The sequence below is a fragment of the Anolis sagrei genome, chromosome 4 (assembly GCF_037176765.1).
Source record: "Anolis sagrei isolate rAnoSag1 chromosome 4, rAnoSag1.mat, whole genome shotgun sequence".
Classification (NCBI taxonomy): domain Eukaryota; kingdom Metazoa; phylum Chordata; class Lepidosauria; order Squamata; family Dactyloidae; genus Anolis; species Anolis sagrei.
The window spans coordinates 193,257,118-193,264,775 of record NC_090024.1 but is presented as its reverse complement, the minus strand read 5'-3'; the positions used below and the strand labels follow the sequence as shown (position 1 = coordinate 193,264,775).

The following is a 7,658-nucleotide window of genomic DNA, read 5'->3' as shown; positions in this document are numbered from 1 at the left end:
TTTTGAATCCTTCCTTAATGGTTTGAAAGTGTTATTTCCTGTTTCATTGGGTGGTCTTTACTTTGAAAGGAGTTGCTTTACTCCAGAAGGGGGGGGGGGAGCAAAGGGAGGAAATCCATCCAGTCTGGTTTAAAAACACTTCCCAGGCTCAAGACCAGAAGCGAGGGGAGAAGAAAGGCAGGAAGTCCATCCAGTCTGGTTTAAAACACTTCCCATGCTTGAGACCAGAAGCAGGGAAAAGCTGAATCATTTCCGACTCACTTACTGCTTCGTAACAGAAATGGGCGAAAAAGCTCTGGAAGGGTAAACAAACTTACGGTTTCCTTAAAAACTTCGAAATCGCTTCAAAAACCAAATCTTTCCAAATTTATTCTGAGTTACAAAGATTCTGACCGAACCTAACCATGCTTATTCCATAGCTACAAATTTTCAAAAGGAAAGCCTTAAAATCAAACACAAGGGGGCAAATACTGTGTATATCTGTGTATGGAGCTGGAGGGTTTATAAAATCATTTGTGGCTTATGAAGTTCCCAGGAAAATGGTGGCTAGGGAAGAAAAGAGAAGATTCAAAACTCAATAAGACATGATGAAAACAGACAGATTAACAAGTCAGTCTCTGTCAAGGACAGCTTTAATGAACAAGTGCCAGGAACTGCAATCCAGACTTGCCGCCAGTGCCCTGCAAAATACTGTTGTGACCACATGAATGTCACTAATTAAATGTCATTTAAATCTCTTGCTATGTTTGAGAAATGACTTTTGACATTTTTCTGACAAATGGGATGCTGAACCTCTTTCTTCTTGGGTATGTTTTTCTTATTCAGCACCAAAATCCCATTAAATCAATGAGAACTAATTCTTAATAGACCCGTATATATTTGAGTAAAAGCTAACCCAAATATACGCCGAGGCACCTACTTTAACCACACACACAAAAAAAAAAAAAAAAACTGGGAAAACTTATTGACTTGAGTATAAGTTGAGGGTTGGAAATAGAAAAATAGAAAAGTCTGGTGATCAATAATTTCAGTATCTGACCGGCCAGGTTTCGTTGAACTTCATCTCCTCACCTGGATGAAAGCATGGGTAACCTATGCATGAAGAACACTGTGGCTGGATTATGTTATGGAAGGTGTGCTGAGATCTTCTATTTTCTGTAGTAGTGAGTCACATTATGATGTGCCAAGCTCAAACGACACATGATTGTGGAGAAAGAATCAAAATACTCCACTGTGCCAAAACCCTGTTGTGTCATGACTTACCATTACATTAGATTTCTGTCAGTTTTCTGCTTTTCTGCATTTTTACATCATGGAAATGATGGAACATATTTTCACAACATTTGACGGGGGTCTAAAGAATAGACTATATCATGTATATAAAATTCAACTTGGGAGGGCCATGCAGATTCGCAGCTTCCCTAATTGTTTTTTTTTATTACTCTTACAGAATTCCTAGTAGTGTGTTTGACAGCTGATTGAGAGATTAATGTTCTCTCAAGAGTGACTAAGATTGATGTGTAAAGTGAGAAGTCCTGGAGTACCCAAATGAGAGGTCTTCATTCTACACAGCAATGAAAAATAAAGATAATTAACACTGATTCTGTCGAGTATTTCTGGGTACAACAGTGAGTTCTAAGGGGACAATATTAAGGAGAGGGCATGCATTATTATTATTATTATTATTATTATTATTATTATTATTATTGGAAGTTTTCATCGTTAAGTGAACCAACAGTGGGCACATGGGCTCTGGATTTTAAAGAGAATGCATCAAATAAGAAATATTCCAAAAATTATTAAAGAGACAGATGTATGTAATGGGGTTCATGGATGATGGCTTGAGCACTACCCAATAGGTGCCCATCGTACATGTGCAACTGCATTTTCCTACACAGCCAAACAAACTGTACCAAAGACTGAAGAGGAAAAGACCAGGTAATACCCGAGTCATCTTTGTGATTAAAAGGGTCCTTCTTTTTCTCATGAAGATGTGATGGCAGGATGCCAGTGAACACAATCTCTGTGCCTGCTTATGGGAGCATTCCTGGGAGGAATTAAGAGCTGAATATTAGCCGCAGGGATAGAACTTAATTAGCAGATTCAACAGAGATTCCAATTAAATAAAATAGCAGCCAGAGCAGAGTGTGCTTGCCTCATGGCTTTTCCAGGGATGTGGAGCGGGGACAGCAGCCCTGATCTAGAGTCCTGAAAGGCCTCTGATAAGAGTTTGTAATGCCAGCCAGGAAAGAAAGGCTAATGGGATTACGAAGTCTAGGGCTGGCTATACTCTGAGCCAGGGGTGATGATTAATGAAGGATCTATTTTGCTTAGGAAGGCAGCCCACAGCTGAAGGTTTGCAGAAGACGAAGTCTGGAGGATTGTCACTGCAATCTCTGCTGGGAAAGCTGTGGAAACATTTTTAAAACCACAGCTTAAACCCAGAGGCTGCTGTGAACAGAATCTGCCAGCTGTGTAGCCTCTACATTTGAGCATAAAAGAAGACTGCGAACAAAGAGGGGTTTTCAGGGTTGCTATCACAGGTAAACCTGCTTAGGCATATCTTGAAATTCATGGCGAATGTCCTATTCAACATAGTAGGGTGGAGACATTGTGTGTGTGTGTGCACTGTTGGAAGCAGCAGTGATGGTGATGGTTTGTGTTGCACTTTGGACTTGCAGCCTCTCAGCTATTCCATTGGTCATTCCTCTCATGGGAGAAGGAATTGAGCTGTATGTGGTTGCTCTACGGAAAACCGCTTATATAAAGGAATATTGGATACTTCTTCATAGAAATATTTAAATAATGCATCTATCAGCATAATCAGGTATCATGTCTAAACAGGTATCATACCACATTGGTGTCATTGTATTGTCGAAGGCTTTCATGGCTGAAATCACTGGGTTGTTGTAGGTTTTTCCGTGCCATATAGCCCAGAAAAACCTACAACAACCCATTGGTGTCATTCCTAACAGAATTTTAGTCCCCATTTGTCAAATCTGAGGACCCTTCAAATGTAATCAATATTTAAAATGTAATCCATATTTAAGGCGTGCTGCGAGGGTGGGATGTCCAGCAACCACATGGTGGACCTCTGGCGGCCCAACTGCATCCTAAGATACAAGCCTCCATCCACAGAGAACAACCCAACCCTGGAAGACCCTACACCTGACTACATGAATATTTTGGGAATGACTTTTAGTATGTGTGGCTTGATGTTGAAGTTAAAGTGGTGTGCCTGGATTGCTGTCTACTGTTCGTTCATCAGCTTTGCCAATTCTTGAAGCTCAGAAGACACCAAACAGATGATGAGCAGCTTCATGTTGTCTATCTCTGCTGTAGTGATGTCCTATCTTCAGAACCCCCAGCCCATGTCTCCTACTTGGTGAAGTGCTAACTGTTCTTTTTCAGACTTCCTCTTGCAAAGGAGAACTCCCCTTCCTGTTGACAGAGGACCATTTTCTCAGGCAATGCAGATCCACTCTCACAAACTGTGGTGTTGCAAAAGTATTGGAAGAACTCATTTTGACATGCCAATAAAATTATTGTTGGGAAAGAAACAAAATGTAATCCATATTCAAACATACTTGGCATAGATTCCTCAGATTAGAATTAAAATAATTCTTAAATCCACCCACCTGCCTCTCCCTCTTTCCCCGCTCCTACTAGTCCTACTAGGAAGAGGAAGCATTTCAACATCTAAATCCTACCCTGGAACTTTTTGCGGTCATGGCCATGGTGCTATTTGTTTTCCAGGCAAAATACTGTATGGATCTTCTCTGCCCATTACACCTCTCTTCCTCCTCTGGTCATGCTGTGTGGGGAATCTGGGAGTTGTTGCCCAAAACGGTAATGTTTTCGAGCTTTACAGCTGATGCCTGCAAATGCCATCTGAAGGAGGCCAGCTTATCTCCTCCTACTTCTTTCCCATACAGGGAAGAAGTCAAAGGAATGAAGTGCTTTTAGCTACTTCACTTCTCCCTGTTCCCTTTATGGAGAAAAGCAGATAGCTTTCTGAGTTGAAGATGAGAAAATACAGGCTGTAATTTACTGAGCATTATGAGCTGGAAAACTTCATATTAGAAAATCAGGCACAGATTCTGCATCTAAAGATTTAACCATCCTTGAAAATATTTTTAAATGTCCAAAGGCAAAGCTTGATTTGATTTTGCCATTACTGTGCCATTGTATATAATGGCATTTGAGCATCCATGGATTGTGATACCATTGAATCAAACTTCAGTGAACACCAAAGGCCCACTGTATGTAAATACTGGCAGTATTGTCACTTTATATAGAACTCAGTATTATTTCTATGAATAATAATAAAAGACCAGTATTAGCAAATGAAGCATTTTCTGGATGCTTCAGGGAAAGGGCAAAGAGTAACAATGCAATAACCTATTCCATGTGCCTGATTCCGAGCTTTCAGCTATTTAACACCTGAAATATATTTTTGGTCCTTTGCCATCTTCTCCTTAAAATTCAGTAGTTCAAACACTCACATAACTTAAGTTTGTGAAAGGGGAACTACAGCAACCATGACACCACATACAGCTAATAAATTAAAATTATAATTAAGATTTTTTATAATAGTCGTGTGGGGCAAAAATTATTCCAAAATATTAGCTTGAAATTTTTCAATAACACATTCATCAATATGCAGATGGTCCACAGGCAATGACGGGTTTACCATTTTGCTAAGGTGTGCTGTTGGCTTGGAAAGCGGGAGTTCCACCTCCTTTGCAGGTGTGATTGGTGGGGATGAGATACATGGATTTCTCAGTGGTGGACCCTCAGCTAGTGATAACAGATCTGCCCCTTTTCTCCTGACCTTCAGGGGGGAAAAGACATGACCAAGCTTTTGACAAGTAATTGGAGCAGTGCAATAAGTGACTATGAAACAATGTGACTGACAAATGGAACGGCCCTGGATTATGTTTGAGTTATGTTAATTGTTGGTTTTAATTATGTTAATTGTTTGAGTTATGTTAATTGTTGATTTTAATAATTCTGGTTTTAATAGTCTGGTTTTAATTGTAGTTGTTTATTTGATATTATGTGTGTATGGCATCAAATTGCTGCCTGTTGTAAGGCTGCCTTGAGTCCCCTCTGGGGTGAGAAAGGCAGGATATAAATATGGTAAATAAATAAAATAAATAAATCTTCCTGCCAATTTTTTATGATGGATTTTGCTTATGTGGTGTAATTCTAAATTTGAAAGTGTTCTGTTTCAGAGCAATTCCAGACAGAATGATAGAATTGATAGTTTATGGGAACATGCTACAAAGTGTGGGCCTACTGTGACTACCTCCTTCAGGGCCCAAGGAAGGGGTCTCATAACTTAACTAGCACAGGACCTCATTGGTCCTCAATCCAGCACTGACTTCAGCTAGCTTTGGCAGGGAGGAATCCCACTAAACTGAATGCAGACAAGAGAGGCAATCAGTGCACAACTTCTACATATGCATATTTCAGGTCGTGAATGGACAGATTAAACTGCTCTCACCTTTGGCATGAAGACAGGCAGTGCAATCCTAATTCAGAAATATGATAACTGCAAGAAGTGACAATTAGGGAAAATTCATTTCCTGCAGTATGTTCTCAGAAATCAGCCAACAGAGCAACCTCTCAGAAGAACTGCCCTGCTGGCTAAGGATTGCTGGTTGAAGAGCCAAAAAAGAAATGGAGAAAGGTGCAGGGTGAAGGAATGCTAAGTTAAACCAAAGCCAAAGCTTCCCCAGTATAGAAACATGGACCAAGTTACTGCAAAAAGTCAGGACAAGACAAGGTAGTCTTTAAAACATTTCCAATATGCTTATGTTGAGAGGGGTCTGGAGTCACAATAGCCCTTGGCTACCTTGCCCAGCTAGGAATGCCCTATAAGTGAGTCTGGAAATGTGGCAAAAGACAAGGCAAGCGAAGATAGATTTTAATATCTGAGATGGTGGTTAATCGATAGACAATTCAGAGGTATTTCTGTAGCCCTGTTAGATAGATGACACATTGTACTTTAGTTACCTTTTGTAACAGCTTTCCAGCCCGTTATTGTGTATTTATGAACACATTAGAACTATTGTTCCTGCCAACACCAATTTAGTTGGTGCTCCACACAGGGCCGTAGCCAGAAAAAAATTTCGGGGAGGGTTGACAATTTCGGCGGGGGAAGGGGTGAAAAATTCGGGGGGGGGGGTTGAAAATTTCAGGGAGGGTTGAAAATTTCGGGGGGGGGGGGTTGAAACCTGCCTCCTAGCTCACGCTGAAGCAAAGAGCACAGCAGGGGCAGAGCAACATTCAATAGCCCGCAGCTCCACCCCTGTCAACCACCTCCACCAAGTCTGGCCTCCTTAATGAGAGCATTTAACACACACACACACACACACAACTTGGTTGCTTCACTACATCGGCTATTGCTGCAAGTAATGACAGTGTGAATAAATTGTCAATATTTCCTTGAGATAGTGCTTACAGTTCTGGAGGGACTCTTAATTTTTTGCATCTCATAGACTTAGCATGGGGATTTGGTTAACCAGTTAAAATTCATGAGTAAACTAGGTTTTTTTAAAAAAAATCTGAAACATTTCGGGGGGGGGGGGTTGAACCCCTAAAACCACCCCCTCGCTACAGGCCTGGCTCCACATGAAGGGAAGAACAATGAGCTCAGAGAAAAAAGACTTCTGTCAGAGAAAAAAAGACTTCTCTCTATAGCCACATGCATTTCTTGTGTCTGATACTCATTGGTGACCCTAGTATTCATTGTAATGATGAGCAAAAGGAGGAAATTATGGTCAGCAAAAATAACTGTATCTCACAAATGTTACTAACTGCTCCTCTCCCTAGTTTTAAATCAAGCAGCGTTTCAGCAGTGTTAAATGAAGCACTCATATTGTGGATTATTTTAGGAGTAAGTGCAGCCTGTCGCTTGGGGAATTTTCCTTTCATATGGAAATGAAAACATTTAAAACAGTACAGATTCACAAGGAGCTTTTAAAAGCACGTGTGGTGTGTTTATGGGGGAGGGGTGGGCTATATAAGATTATGCAGGATCCTTGTCCTTCTGTCTTACTCTCTTTTGCTTTCTTTCTCATTGCAAACTTTTTATTGAAAAAGCAATACTTGATGCAAATATAGCAAACATAGCAAACAAAGTACATGCATGTTGAAAGCAAAACAAGAAATTCCATGCACTCTTTCTACCTGCCTATCTCCAATGTAGCCTCCAAGTACAATAGTTTATTTTCAATCCTCTTTTTTCTTATTTTTGTATTCTTTTAGCAAATTTCTAGGTCAGACAGCTACAGGGTAACATCAATTCATACCTTACCTTATCTCCATCCCTGGGGAAAGGGCACCACAGAAATGTCAGAAGGGAGAGCTCTTGAAGGAAGGTTTGATTTACTTTAAAAAGAGGCCGCAAAAACAGTGATAGAAGTATGCAAGGTCATAAGAAATTTTTTTAAAAAACAGAGTTTTTTCTGACGAAAATTAATGTCTGGCATCCAATATTGCAGTTACAAATATGCAGCCTCAAACTGATTACAGATCATAGTACGTCAGTATGCAGTAATACTTCATAGTCATACTATTAAGTTATGTATATTCTCCAGGCCTGCACAACCTGCAACCCACCAGATGTTTGGGCTTCCAAGTCCCAGAAT

The 7,658-nt window shown here is 40.3% G+C and overlaps 1 pseudogene; it reads left to right on the top strand.

Annotated features, from left to right (window-relative positions):
• Positions 1–3,055: 3,055 nt before the first annotated feature.
• LOC132772645 (PAT complex subunit Asterix-like) lies at positions 3,056–3,565 on the top strand (annotated as a pseudogene).
• The last annotated feature ends 4,093 nt before the right edge of the window (positions 3,566–7,658 follow it).